The 16,162-nt window shown below is 39.9% G+C and overlaps 1 protein-coding gene across 1 annotated transcript in view; it reads left to right on the top strand.

The window, feature by feature from the left end:
• Positions 1-16,162, top strand: part of SCAPER (S-phase cyclin A-associated protein in the ER) — a 466,531-nt gene that overhangs the window by 232,181 nt on the left and 218,188 nt on the right. The window lies entirely within an intron of this gene.

Genomic DNA, 16,162 nt, shown 5'->3' with positions numbered 1-16,162 from the left:
AAAAGTTGAACAGAGAATTTCATAGAGCAGCTCTTGAAGACACAGTAAAGTATTATAATAAAATGTGCAAAGATCTAGTATTAGAAAACCAAAAGGGAAGAATGCACTCAGCATTTCTCAAGCTGAAAGAACTGAAGGAAAAAATTTCAAGTCTTGACTTGAAATATTGAAGGATTCCATGGGCAAAATATTGAATGATGCAGAAAGCCTCAAAAGAAGATGGAAGGTATATACAGAGTTACTGTATCAAAAAGAAATGGTCAGTGTTCATCCATTTCAAGAGGCAGCATATGATCAAGAGCAAAGAGTACTGAAGGAAGAAGTCCAAGTTGCACTGAAGGTATTGACAGAAAACAAGACTCCGGGAATTGATAGAATACAAACTGAAATCTTTCAACAGACTGATGCATCACTGGAGGCACTCACTCATCTCTGCTAAGAAATAGGGAATCTGGCTACCTGGCCAGTCGATTGACGAAGATTCGTATTTGTGCCCATTCCAAAGAGAGGTATTTCAACAGAATTCAGATGTCATAGAACAATATCACATACAAATAACATTTTGCTGAAGGTAATTCAAGAATAGCTGCAACAGTACATTGACAGGGAGCTGCCAGAACCTCAAGCTGGATTCAGAAGAGGACGTGGAACTAGGGCTATCATTGCTGACACCTGTTGGATCCTGGCTGAACGCAGACTACTAGAAAGATGGTTACTTGTGCTTTATTGACTATGCAGAAGCTTTCTACTGTGTGGATCCTGACAAGATGTGGGTAACATTGTGAAGAATGGATATTCCAGAAAACTTGATTATGCTCTTGAGAAACATGTGCATAGAGCAGGAGGCAGTAGTTTGAACAAAACAAAGGCATATTGTGTGGTTTAAAATCAGGAAAGGTATGCATCAGGGCTGTCTTCTTTCAACATACTTATTCCATTTGTATACTGACCAAAAAGTTCAAGAAGCTGGGTTAATTATATGAAAAGCATAGCATCAGGATTGGAGGAAGACTCATTAACAACCTGCGATATGCAGATGATGCAGTCTTGCTTGTTGAAAGTGAAGAGGACTTAAAATGTCATGGTAAATGGAGAAAAGATTGAAGTCGTCAAAGACTTCAGTTTACTTGGATGTGCCATCAGCAATCCTGGAAGCAGCAGTCAAGAAATCAAATGACTTATTGCACGAGACCTCTTTCAAGTGCTCATAAGAGCAGACACCAGTTTGAGAACTAAGGTGTGACTGGTGCAAAGTGTGGTATTTTCAGTAACCTCATATGTATTTGAAACTTGTATGAAGGATAAGGAAGACAATAGAAAACTTGATGCATTTGAGTAACTGTGTTGGTGAAGACTAGTTAAAGTACCAAGGGCTGCTAGAACAATAAACACATCTGTGTTGGAGGAAGTACAGCCAGAATGCTTCTCAAAAGCTAGTGTGACAAGTCTTTGCCTCTCAAGCATCAGGCATATTATCAAGGAGGGACTGATCAGTCCCTGGAGAAGGACATTGTGCTTGATCGAGTGGAGGGTCAGCACGAAAGAGGAAGGTGAGATGGATTGGTGCAGTGGCAGCAGCGATGAGCTTACGTGTAACAATTGTGAGGATGGTGTGGGACTAGACAGTGTTTCATTCTCTTGAGTCTAGGGTCAGTATGAGTCAGAAACAACTCAGCGACACCTACCAACAACACTATATAAGGTAGCTGTTAAGAATGTAGGTTTTTTATTTATGGGCTTTATTTCAAATTGCAATGCAACTAAGTAGTAGTTCTGTGATCTCAGCTGAGTTGTTTAAATTTTTTAGTCCTCAGTTTCCTCTTTTGCGAAGTAAAGATAGGATTGCATATCTAACTCATTGATTAATTATAGAGTTAAAATTAAATAATATAAGTAGTAGTTATGTCAGTGTTGTTGTTAAGTGCTGTTGAGTTGGTTCGAACTCATAACAACCCTGTGTAGGATCTCCAAGGAGTGGCTGGTGAATTTGAACCACCAACCTTGTGGTTCAAACCAACCTTTCAGTCTAGTGCTTTATCCATCCCACAGTGCCACAATGCAAATCAAGTTAAAAACTGTTGTTAGTTAAGTACTGATGGGTCAGTTCTGACTCATAACGACCCTGTATAGGGGCTTTGTAAATATTTGTGAGAGCAGAAGCCTCATTTTTCTCCTGTGGAGCTATTGGTGGGCTTGAACCACTGACCTTGTGGTTCACAGTTGAGTACTTATATAAATTATCATTTTAAATAATTAAAAGAGAAAAACTATATGATCAACAAATACAAAAAAGTTATGAATTAGAACTCAATGCTCATTTCTAATACAAGAAAATTAAGAAGAGCCTGACAGTACAGGTGACCGCAGGCCCATCAAGACGGAAGAGGATGAGTGGAGCGCTAGGTTGCTAGATAGCAGCGCCCAACAGTTAGAAACGTAAAACAGAAATACAGTTATCATTCCTAGTAGCAACAATTATTACATGCTTAGGAGTACATTTTTTAAAAAGATACACAAGGATTTTATGGACAAAATTGAAACTTCCTTGAATGAATGTTTGAACAACTGAAGATACTTTTATGTTCATAATTGGGAAGACTCACTACTATAAAAGATATCAGGTTTCCACAGATTAATAAAACTTAAACTAAGGAGCTCTGGTAGCATAGTGGTTATGAATTGGACTGCTAACCTTAAGGATGGCCATTCGAAACTACCAGCCATTTCACAGGAGAAAGATGAGACTTTCTGCTCCCGTAAAAATTTGCAGCCTCAGAAACCCTGTGCAGGGTCACTATGAGTTGGAACCGACTCCACAGTTCTTAACAACAACAAGTTAAACCTACATTTGTGGGATACTACAAGATGATCCTAAGAGTTCTATAGAAGTAAACAAGAATTTGTATAAAATGGTAGTATTTCAAATGTGCTATTGCTCCAGAGGGATGGACAAATTATCATTGAAATACACTAGCTCAGAAACTAGTTTGTGTATGTATTTAATGTAAATATTGCATATGTAAATATATACATAGAGATTTACCTATATATGCAGAAATTGTATATTCACCTGAACATGTGTATAAAACATAAGTATGTGCATGTGTATGTGATCACAGTGAGTTGGTGTGATACTAAGGCAATGGGATAGAGAGAACCTTGGCATATGATAAGAGATACACATTCAGTTGTTGTTGCTAAGTGTCGTTGTGTGGGTTCTGATTCATAGCAGCCCTGTGTAGGGTTTCTAAGGAGTGACTGGTGGGTTTGAACCACTAACCTTGTGGTTATCAGTCCAGTGCTTTTCTTATAGCGCCGCACCAGGTCTCCCTACATATTGAATAGTGGGGGGTGGGGTGGAGGTGGGATGAGATGGGGATAATTGCTTTTCCATACCAATTAATCAATGAAAATATGGTATTTAGTATACTTTACCGGCACCATAATTCAAAGACATCAATTCTTCTTCAGTCTTCCTGATTTTTTGTTCATCTTTCACATGCATATGAGGCCGTTGATACATGACAGGTTTATTTCAAACAAAACGTACTTTAACATGGCTCTTGCAGTTTTTTGTAGACTAGGTGTCTCAGTAATGCACTTGTCTTAGTCTCACGAGGGTGCTTTCAAATAAAAATCCAATCAAAATAGTGTCTTCCAGGAGGACTTAAATTAAAGGCAGAGAGGCCAGCTAAGAAGGTTATTGTGACTATATTGGGGGACTTCAAAGGGACATTCTTGGTAGGTTTTCTTGAGGGACAATCATGGGTGCTTATTAGAAGTTTTAAGAAAACTGAAAGCTGCATTGGTGGGAAAAAGGCCAGAAAAGTTGAGTTGAGGAAAAATAATTTTTTTTTTCCCCATCACACCAATGCAACTTCTCATTCTTTGGAGGGTAGCAAGGGGCCGTCCTACAAGAATTTCATTAAGAAACTATACCGTTTCCATCCTGCAGCCAGGATCTTGCCCTTCAGACTTATTTTGTTCCCCAAATTCAAAGAATACTTGAAAGCAATATGAGTACCTTTGTTATTGTTAAGTGCCATGGAGTCAGTTCTGATGCACAGTGACCCTGTATAGGGTTTTCGTGGAGTGATTGAGTTTTGAACCACCAACCTTGTGGTTCAAATCAACCTTGCAGTTTAGGGCTTTACCTTACAGCACCACACCAGGACTCCTTGAGTACTTTGAGGATGCTAAAATTGCCATTTTGGTATAGTGTAAACCAAAGAACTCAGAACTCTTTGGAGAAAGGTTAGAGAGCTGGTGTATACACCTAGGTAGAGGATATGTCAAGAAACAATAGCTTCACATTATGATATTTCTGTTTAACAAAAGTTTCTATGATTTTATAGCAACACCTTTTTTTTTTGTCTCACCCTTGTATAATGGGAGTAACAGGGGAGAGATAAAAGGGTTCTTGGGGAGATGACCACAGTGCTCACAACATCTCTTGAACCTGTCACACTTTGTCTGTTGCTGTTCCGCACCTGCTGACAGTGGCCTTCTTTCCCTCCTCCTTGATCATGAAATCAGCTCAGTCCACCTTCACAGTCATTGCTTTCTCTACTAAGAAGAAGTAAGGGATAATGGTTAAGAGTAGGTATGGGCCCTGCAGTCAGACAGCTGATCTGAATCCTGGTTACTTTGCTGTCAATCATCTACGATCTTAGGCAGCTTATTTAACCTTTTTATACCTGTTTCTTCATCTGTAAAATGGAGCTGATAAAAATGGCACGTTTTTTCTGATGGACTGAAAATGATGTATGCAGAGTGCTTGTAAATGTCCCTGGCATCTGGTAAGCACTCAGTATCTATCAGTTGGCTACTACTTGACAACACTTAACAGCATCAGCAATGTTTTTATTATTTTTTATACGAGATCATAATTTACCAATTCTTCGATCTTTTAACACTACTACTGTGTGGTCTAGGTGTCTGGTCTACCTGGTATAATCTTCCCATTGCTGTAGAACTTTACAGCTTGTGGAAACTTGACACATACTGTACTCATAAAACCTTCACCATGCCTCCAAAAGCAGATGTTTATGGATATGGTAGATAATTGTTACTCTTTTTGACTTCTCAGCACTGCTGTATACCTTCCTTGTGATTAGGGAATCCTCTACCTTATGAAGTCCTGGTGTGTTGCTGTAGGATAAGCATTGGACTACCAACTCCAAGGGTGGTGGTTCAAACCCACCAACCACTTCTTGGAAACCCTATGCTGGGACGCTTGAGTTGGAATGAACTGACACTTAACAACAACCTTCTAAATACAAGCCTCTCCAACGTAGAAACTAAATGTCTATTTTTCTAGCCTCTCTTATAGCTGTGGTACAGATATATGAGCTTGAGTCTTCCAGTTAGAAGCACTCACACCAGATTTTGAGTCACTGACTTGGGAGACAAGGGAGAAAAAGATACATAGGAGAATCTATGTCAGTAAGAGTAGGGGCAGACAGATACACAGAGTTTTCAGATGCCAACATTGGCTGGAGTTTGAGATATTTCACAGCTCCCTGGGTTCACAGTACACACTGCAGTGCTTTGCCTAGCAGTTACAGCAGTTGTCTACACTGAAAATCTCTCTCTTAACAATAATCATTCCTGAAATGATTCCATTCTATAAGAATGCTCGTGTGTTGTTGTTGTTCAGTGCCATCAAATCAGTTCCAAGTCATAGCCAACTCCATGTACAACAGAAGCCAACACAGCCTGGTTCAGCACCATGCTCACAGTCGCTGCTGTATTTGAACCTGCTGTTACAGCCACTGTGTCAGTCCTTGTTGTTGCAGGTCTTCTTCTTTTTTTCCTGACATGATGTCCTTCTCCAAAGACTAGTCCCTCCTGATGACACGTTCAGAATACACGAGGTGAAGTCTCACATCCTCCCTTCTCAGGAGCATTCTAGCTGTTCTTCAAATGTAGATTTTTCATTCTTCTGGCAGTTCATGGAATAGTCACGATTCTTTACCAACACCATAATTCAAATGCATCATTTCTTCATTGGTCTTTCTTATTTAATGTCCAGATATTTTAAATGAAAAGAAATGGGTATTATATGCCAACCTAAAACCCTCAACTAATTTCCTAAACTCTATTAAGCTACAGTTAAATGCCTACATAAGTAACAGACTCTCCTGTTAGGATGTAAAATATTTAAAACATCAAAATAGTTGTTACTGTTTTTCTTTGTGTTCATTAACATAGTACATCTCCCTCTTTGTTGTCTGCTCTGGCTCTTGGTTCTGCTGCTGCTACTCCTCTGCCACTCCTTAACATGTCACAGCTATCTGTCCCTGGATCGAGGAGGCTTAGTTTGCAGGGATCTTGGGGTCCAAAAGACATGCTCCATTCTTGTCTCCTCTTCTTTCATGGTAGTAAGATTCCCCCCTCCCATTTCTAAGATGGCTCATTTTATAGCTGAACTAGAGTTTGTACAATGAACGCTAACATCCATGGCGGAGTATCGTCTCTGATCTTCTCTTACCAGACACAACAGGGCTGACACATTGTTTGGTGGGAGTTACTGATTATGGCTCGAAGAAGCAGTAGCTAATTCAATACAGCACATTGATACTCAGTGGGTTTTTTTAAATGTCTATCTGTGATTCTTGCAATTCTATCAATTATGTTTCGAATGCAACTCAACTTGCACTTGATCGTGTTTAAAATATAGTACTTGAGTGTAGGGTACCTAATACAAATTTTTTTTCCATGAACATTGACCAAAAGACTTTGTTTTGAAATATAATTATGTTCTTTGAAGTGTAGATATTGACGTTTTAAAAGAGGTCTTCTATCAGGAAAGCGTTAACTGTGGAAACATTCTGCAGAGGTATCCCCTGTTTTTTGAGCACTAGCTGTGTTAAGCTGCATGGCTGCAAGCTCATACTTTAAGTAAAACACACTCATGTTTCCTAATCCTGTCCTAGATACCCCAAGACTTATACAGAACTAAAAAGTAACCAAATCCTCTTTCCTTTTCTTTAACCAGTTAAGCTCTACTGATATCTCTCACTTTCAAAAATATTGTAAAATAGGGAAAGATCACTCATCTGGGAGTTGTGGGTTCTAATTGTAGCTCTGTTCAAATATGGCTTTGCTGCTGCTCTTATACCATCAAGTCAGTTCTGACTCATAGTCACACTGTATTGGGTTTCTGAGGAGCGGCTGGTAGGTTGGAACCATTGACCTTGAAGTTAGCAGTCTGGTGCTTATCCTGTCACACCACATCAGGACAAGTAATTTTTCTTTCCTGTACTATAATTTCTTGTTAATATGAGAAGTAAATTTAGTTAGAAGATGTCTGGGGTTCTGTCCAGCTCTAAAATTTTTACATGTTGTGCTTCAAATTATAATCTATAAACAGAAAATACAGATGAGTGTATTTATAGTGTATAATCTATAAACAGATGAGTGTAAGATTTTTATGTTTTCCCATACAGAATGTTCAGATTTTTCCTAAATTGCTTTACCTGTACCCCTTCTTTAAGAAGCCAGGTGTTTCTCTCGTTTAGAAAGTATGTCCTTATTGGTAAGTTTGAAAGACAGTGATCAAAAACAGCTTTCAGACCTATTTTTGTTTGTTTGTTTGTTTGTTGTGAATTTAAAAGATGTTAACAGCAAGTATTATGAAAAAGTACATAAACTTTGAAATTGATGACTAACTTTTTATCATGTATGTTTCTAAGTGAATATCTGTAATGGGAGAAAGGCAATGGGAAGATAAATTTGGCAGTGTTAATAGGCAAGCCCTCCTTGGAGTATTTTTTCCGTTTTCTAAGCATTACTCTGCCACCAGTGAAGTCTCATTATTTCTAAGTGTCCTAATCAATAAGGTCATGAAAGATTGATTTCAGGAGCTGTCATTGTGTTTATGACAAGAAGCATATAGACTCATTTATAGAAGTGGGCAGTAATTCTCCTGTTAACTAGCAAGTCAAGGAATCAGCAAGCCCATCTTACATGTCTTTAGGTGGTAAGGGGAATCTTGATGTTGTCCATCATTGACTGAGAGGAGGAGACTAATATTGTTAATTGAATTTCCCCAAAGAGAGCAAAAATATATCGTCATGTAGGGGGAGGGGAGGAGAAGCAAATCCAGACAAGTCTTCAATGTGTATGAGTCGGTTGCATTGATTTCCTAATCACCTGGGACAGATACAGAATTGTCCTCAGGAAACATAAAGTTGATTATAGCAACTCCTTTCCACTTAGGACTCTCAGAATTGTAACTTATACTTCATATAAAATTTGTATATATTGCTAAATATATGTAATTACAAAAGGAAGCATTTTTGTTTTATCCTATTAAAATAATGTGTGATAGGAAGTGTGCAACCTGTAAACATTTCGTTATTTGTTAAATTAAGGACCTCACAATATTCTTTCATTAAGTATTTGGCTAATCCTCTGTTTGGGGCCATTTAAGTTCCCAAAACCTTTTAAAAAGAATATATATATATATATATACCTATTATCATAATATGAGATATTCATTGTAAAAAAAATTAAGCTATATGTTGTTGTTGTTAAGTGCCATCGAGTTGATTCCAATCCGTAGCGACCCTGTATAGGGTTTCCAAGGAGCAGCTGGTGAGCTTGAATATAGACATGTATAAATAAAACCAGTGAAAGTTCCCTTGCTTTTACCATCCAGCTCCTCTCCTCAGACAAGCCACTGTTGATCAATTAGAATGAATTCTTCCAGACTTTTTCTATTCATATTCATGTGCATATAAATACATATACATATATAAACACCTTCAAAAAGTTTGTGGGAAAATTGAAAAGATAATGGAATTTTTCCTAAAACTTTTTAAAGCTCCCTTGTATGTATGTGTATATATATATACACATTTTCATTTTTTAAAATTTCAATCTATAATATTGTGTGGCTACTTCTTTCACTTAGTTGTTGTTAAGTTCTGTGGAGTCAGTTCTGACTCATGTCAACCTTGTATCAGGCTGCTGAGACTTTAAATCTTCATAGGAGCAGGAAGCCTCATCTTTCTCCAGTACTTTTCACTTAGTATATTATTTATTACTATTAGTGGATATTTGTTTGGATTGTTTTAGATATTTGCTTTTTCAGACCTTTATATTATACCATCATGCAGCATATTTTACCAGACGTTTCCTATATGTGGAACTGAAATTTTGTTTTGGGGAAGTAGTTTAAAAAGCCAGATTTCATTCAAAACTGTTGAAACGTAGCAACATTTGTAATAGATATTAATTGGGACCAGTAGTTGGATGAGAACTGGACTGCTAACCCAAAGATCAGTGGTTCAAACCCACCAGCTGCTTTTCAGAAGGCGCTCTGGTAGCGTAGTGGTTACAAAGCGAGCTGCGAACCTTAAGGCCAGCTGTTCGAAACTACCAGCCGCTCCGTAAGAGAAAGATAAGGCATTCTGCTCCCGTAAAGATTTACAGCCTCGGAAACCCTGTACAGGGTCCGCTATGGGTCGGAATCGACTCGACAGCACTTAACAACAACAATACAGGGTCACTATGAGTCAGACCTGGCACTTAACAATAGCAGCGTGGTTCACAAGGGTTCATTTCCACTTCTTGCCCAAAGTAGGCATTTTTAACCCCAAAAGCAGTTTAACGAAGGGAAATGTGCATGGCTGACCACACCCCTATCTACCAGGAGGGCATGGAAACAAGGAAGATCTGTATGTAACCTCTTGCCAGCCACTTCCTTGCGTCTGCAGACTACTGTATCAAACTCAGGCTTACTGGGCTGCTCCATGCCAGCCCGTGGTCCACCCGTTTTCCTTCTTACTCAGTGCTCCTGTTCAGCTTCCTATTCCATTAGCATTCTAGCCCCTGATATCAGGGTTCCAGGATCCCCGTCTGTTTCTGTTTCACTCGCTCTCCCATGTCTTCGTTGCAGGATTAACTCAGTCTGTCTACGTACGCCAGTCTCCATCCCATACTCCTTCATTATTGTTAAATCTTGTTTTTCCACAAATTTTTTGAAGCCCCCTAATATCCAATCGGAGTACTGGTGCTGTAGGATAAGCACTGGACTACAAGATCGCTTTGAACCTCAAGGGCAGTGGTTCAAACTTAACCAGCCTCTCCACGGAAACCCAATATAGGGTCGCTGTGAGTAAGAACGAACTCAGTGGCACTTTGGCAACAACAACACTCTTCAGTCCCTTCTACTACCCCACTAGATGTCTCTGACTTCAGCATGTTACTTGGCACAAAGACCTATGTTTCTGTGTACCACTGTTTAGGTTATGCCTTTTAGGTGAAGTCCTTCTGTGGCTCTGTAGGATAAGCACTGATCCGGTTACTGCAAAGTTAGCAGTTCAAATCCACCAGCAGGACCCAGTACAGGGTCACTCTGAGTCTTAACTCACTTTGTGGCACTTCACAACAACACTAATATCTCTTGTTGTTGTTGTTAGGTGCCATCGAGTCAGTACCGACTCATAGCTACCCTATGCACAGCAGAATGAAACACTGCCCAATCCTGGGCCAACGTCACAATTGTTACCATGCTTGAGCCAATTGATACTGCCACTTGGCCAATCCATCTCGTTGGGGGTCTTCTTCTTTTTCTCTGACCCTCCACCTTACCAAACATGATATACTTCTCCAGTGACTGGTCCCTCCTGACAATAAGTTTGAAGTTATGAGAGACGAAGTTTGGCCATCCTGGCCTCCAAGGAGCACTCTGGCTGCACTTCTCCAACACAGATCTGTTGGTTCTTTTGGCAGCCCATGGCACTTTCAATATTCTCCTCCAACACCACAACTCAAAAGCATCAATTCTTCTACGGTCTTCCTTATTCACAGTCCAGCTTTCGCATGCATATGAGGTTATTGAAAATACCATGGCTTGGTTTAGGCACACCTTAGTCCTCAAGCTGACATCTTTGCTCCTCAACACTTTAAAGAAGTCTTGTGCAGCAGGTTTGCCTAATGCAATATGTCGTTTGATTTCTTGACTGCTGCTTCCATGAGTGTTGATAGTTGAACCAAGAAGAATGATATCTCTTAGATAGTATTTAAATGTAAATGAGGGAGACTGACAGAAAGATAATACTTTAAAACTCTCCAGGCAACAGATTTGAAAAAAATGTTTTTGTTTGATACTCCTCTTATTTAACAGAGTCCCTTGGATTCTGGATTCTTGTATCTTTGGGATTAAGGATGATGTTTTTAACATTACAGTCCCAAAGGGGGGGGGACTATTAATGTTTTTTCCATGCTTCTAACCTTTTTCTAGAAAGAAAAATGTTAGTGGCAAGCTTGGTTTAATTAAACTGGAATCTACAGATTTTCCTGGGTACATATGTGAGTACTTTGGTACGGTACATTTCTAGAAGTAATTGTACTGTTTTATACCATTGCTGACATCAGATTGATTTTGGTTGAAAGCAGAGAATACCAGAAAGATGTTTACTTGTGTTTTATTAACTATGCAAAGACTTTTGGTTTTGTGGCTCGTGAGAAACTGTGGATAACTTTGCAAAGAATGGGTATTCCAGAATAGTTCATTGTTCTCACGAGGAACCTGTACGTAGAACAAGAAGCAGTTGTTAGAACAGAACAAAGGGATACTGAATGGTTTAAAATCAGGAAAAGGCATGCATCAGGGTTGTATTCTTTCGCTATATGAATTCAGTCTGTTAACTGAGCAAATAATCAGAGAAGCTGGGTTATATGAAGATGAGCATTGCATCAGGCTTGGAGGACAACTCAGTAACAACTTGAGATATGATACAATTTTTTTTTTTCTTAAATGTTTTATTTTGAATTATGTGATAGTTTACATGGGAGAACATTAATTTTACATTCATTCTATCGTATATCGTCTCATTGCCATGGTTACAATCCCCTCCATGCATCATCAACCAACCAAAGGGTATAGCGTCCAATCCTTCCCCCCACTCCCCAGGTCTTCAGCACACAGTCGCTCTCCCTCTCTGGATCTAAAATCTCCAGCTGCTCCATGGCTCCACGTCATCATCTCTGCCTCCATTTCAGGCATCACTGCTTCTCTGGGTAGGGTCCCATTCTCCGCTCTTCTCCCTTGATGATCCTAGGGACCTCCGCTCCTAGACTGAAAAGTTAATCACTCCCCGCCTTGCTATAAAACATCTACCTTTACATTTCCAACCCTCACACTCAGTCCTGATAACAATTATTCAGTATTGTATCACAAGAGACCCATCTGCATTTCATTGCATCAGCCCCGCCTAGACAGATTGGATACTACGCACTAGAGATTCTACCTTCCTCCAGGCCCACTGGATCTAGGTTTCCTTTTAATATGATACAATTTTGCTTGCTGGAAACAAAGAGGACTTAAAATACTTGATGAAGATCAAAGATCACAGCCTTCAGTATGGGTTGCACCTCAATGTTAAGAACACAAAAATCCTCACCACTGGACTAATAATGATAAATGGAGAAAAGATTAAAGTTGTCAAAGATTTAATTTTGTTTGGATCCACAATCAATACTTATGGATGGTAGCAGTCAAGAAATGAAAGCATGTTTTACAACTGGCAAATATGTTGCAAAAGATGTCTTTAAAGGCTTAAAAAGAGCAAAAGAATCAGTTTGAGGACTAAGGTGAACCTGACCTAATTGCCTCCTATTCATGTGAAAGTCAGACAATGATTAAGGAAGACCGTAGAAGATGCATTTGAATTATGGGATTAGAGAAGAGTAGTAAAAGTACTATGGACTGGCAGAAGAACAAACAAATCTGTGTTGGAAGAAGTTGCCTTTCAGCCAGAATGCTCCTTAGAAGCCAGAATGACAAGACTATCTTGCATACTTTGGCCATGCTTGGTAAAGTGGCGGGTCAGTGAAAAAGAGGAAGATTCCCAGTGATATGGATTGACATACTGGCAATAGTAATGGGCTCATCATGACAATAATAGGATGGCACAGGAGCAGTACTGCTTCCTTCTGTGTGCATAGGGTCACTATGAGTCAGAATTGATTTGTTGGCACATAACAACAAAGGGGAGAAAAGATCCCAAATTTAAATGTGTATTATAGAAACCCATTTATTAAGTCTTAAACAGGACAGAGATGACAAAGACAGATCATCTGGATGAGGGAGATCATCAGCATGATGCCATAATTGTGTCCAAAGGATTCATAGCCACATAGCTTTTTTTTATAGGACACAGAGAACAAAAGAATTTTGTAACAAAATCATGATGGGTGACAGATCAGTTCATCACAGTTGTTGACTGGGCTACAGAATTGGGAAAGGTAATCTATACTGTATATTATAAAAGTTTACAGGATTGGTTCTGGGACCTTCCCAAGGGTTGGAGTATGAATTATAACTATGTGACTCTGGTACTTCAGTCTCCATGAAAGGGCACATCCAGGCAAGTCCCTGAGTGGGAGACCTTCCTTCTCTGGGCTAGCTAGGGGACTGTCCTTAATCCACTTTCAAATTCACTCTGCTTGAGGGCCAAGCTACCTCTTTCAGTTTTCCCTGATTTATCAAGGTCACTTTGGCAGTTCAGTTGTCAGCATGATGTGTAAAGTACTCAAGATGGCGGCTTCTGAATGGATGTCAAGGTTCAAGGTGGATTTAGAACTCTGATTGTAGGCTGCAGCCTTCCACAGACCAAGTATACCTTTAGATTTCAAGCTTTGATTTATACCATTTAATGTTTGAAGTCCTGATGTGGCGCTGTGGGAGAAAGCACTAGCTAATAAGGTTGGTTTGAACCAAGACGTTGGTGGTTCAAACTCACCTCTCAGTCCTTGGAAACCCTATACAGGGTCTCTATGAGTCAAAACCCACTTGATAGCACTTAACAACAACATTTGTAAGAGATTTTTTTCTTTCCTTATCTCTTGAGATCCCCATCTTCAGGTTAAGCCCTAAGACATGTCAAGTGCCATTCAGTTGAGCAAGGAAGAGAGAGCAGTAGTCCCTTTTCTGTTGGGAATCTCAGCCCAAACTAAGGAAAACAAGACTAGAGTAACTATAGTCATGATAACAGCAAATTAGGATTACCCATGGAAGACTCCATTGTACTGAATGCAGAACTCTGTGGCAAGAGAAAAGATTGAAAATTCTGTTATTAAAAGGCCAGCTGATATGTTACCCCTTTCCAAATAGAATATACCTTCTACACCGATACACATCCAATCGGTTATCATTCCAGATGAAAGGCCCTTTGTATGTTATCCCATCCAACCATGTACATCCATCTCATGGCATTTATCACCACATTGTAGTTGGATCCCTCCAGCCTATTCCTAACTGCTCCATAGGTTTTCAAAGCTGTGACGTTTCAGAAACAGATCTAGGCCTGCCTTCCAAGATGCCTGAGTGGACTCCATCCCCTAACCTTAATGCTAAAAAGTAGTATCTAATCATAGGTGTTTTGTACCACTACTAATAAGTAGTATCTAAGCACTAGAGTGCTCTAGTGAATTGTACCGAGTCCCAACTTTACCCCTCAGAATTAGTGTGACATTTCTAAGAAGTCAGTACTGGGTGATTCTCTAGTTCTTTTGTTGTATTAGAATATTTTTTTAACATAGAACTCATTAAGAAAAAATGCTTTGGACACACCAGAGATCTTCTACATAAAAATGTCCACTGGTAATTTTGAGAGCAGCCAGGTAGAGAGCCACTGCTATACCAGACGAGTTTTGTTTGTATTCTTGTAGGATTGTAGGATCTTTTTATGTCTGTGTTTTTAAAACTTAGTCCAGTGCCTGACATTTTCTTAGGTACTCAGTAAAGACTTCCTGAGAAAACTACAAAGGTAATGAATGGATGAGATTACTCAGTTAACTAGAAAACGGCAAGAGAGTAAGCTAACAGAGCTTGAGGCAGTGTTGTATTCTGTTGTACACAGAGTTGCTATGTGTTGAAACTTACTCAACAGCATCTATCAACAATAACAACAAAAAGGCTTAAGATACAATATTCCAATTATTTTGAGTAGAGCCTGAGAACTAGGTAAAATGCACAAGTTCATTGACATTGTATTAGGAAGACTGTCTTGCTTATAAAGACGACTAAGCTATATCATAAATAATTTATGAAATGAGTGAACTTCCTTCTAGGGATTCTATCCTGGGTACTAGAGATTTAAGCCAAAACCAGCCATGATATGTGGTTCTAGACTTGGGCAAACTAGGTGAAAGAAGCTAAAATAATAGTGGGTCAGGGTAAACCAAGCTGGGATTAGAGTATTTACCTTAGTCTGTTCTAAGTAGCTCAGGTCTTACGTGGAAAAATGGGTCCGAGCATTTTCATTGGTGTGAAGGGTAAAGGAAGGACAGAAATAGCAAGGCTGTATCTGAGAAGAACAGAAGCAGATGGAAACTGTAATGTAGACTGGATCTAGAAGTAAATTAGAACAGGGCTCTGACAGGAGAATGTTGGTGAGTGTCCTCTTTAATTGGCTGTTGGTATGTACAGGGATGATAATGACAATTGAAAAGAAACTGTAGGACTTCCGGCGCTTCCCGGACCAGGCAACTCAGGTAGGGCAGGCTCCAGGGAAAAGGGGCGGAATCGCACATAGGAAACCTCTGTGTAGCAGACAAACAGCCTTTGAGCAAGTATAAGATCTTATATTTCAACATTCTGAACTCGTTTTGTTGAAAGATCAAATTGCTGAGGAATTACAGGCATTTTGAGCTTTTGCCTGCCTGCACGCGGCTCCCGCTCCCCGCACCGGCGAGTGCCTCTGCCCCCTGCAGACCTTGGCGTGCAGGGCTAGAGCAACCCCATTTAGAAGGCTGCATTTCCAGATAAAAGGAAGCATAAACTGGCAAAGCCGAACAAATAGAGAGGGATATCAGCGTGGATATCAGGAAATTCGGGGTACCCACGGTACAGAGAGACTGAGAGAGGCATTTTTTACGGCATCAGATACACGCCTACTGAGGCCAAGACCTGCCCTGAGGCCCAACCCACCCACAGACTGGTCACAAAGGCCCAGGCCCAACCAAGGCCCAAATCGCCTACCCTCCACGAGGCCCAGGCGGCCCACAGCCTGGTCGCCTCTGAGGACCAGTGCCCCTGAGACCCAACCCGCCCTCAGCCCGGTCCCCAAGGGAGAGAAAGGAATAGTCAGAAACACCACACTAGAAGGCTTGTAAGTCCGTCTTCTGCCTATGACTGATTGGAATA

The sequence above is a fragment of the Chrysochloris asiatica genome, unplaced genomic scaffold, assembly GCF_000296735.1.
Source record: "Chrysochloris asiatica unplaced genomic scaffold, ChrAsi1.0 scaffold00092, whole genome shotgun sequence".
NCBI classification, from domain to species: Eukaryota; Metazoa; Chordata; class Mammalia; order Afrosoricida; family Chrysochloridae; genus Chrysochloris; species Chrysochloris asiatica.
Note: the sequence above shows the minus strand (reverse complement) of the source record. Positions and strands in the feature narration are given on the sequence as shown.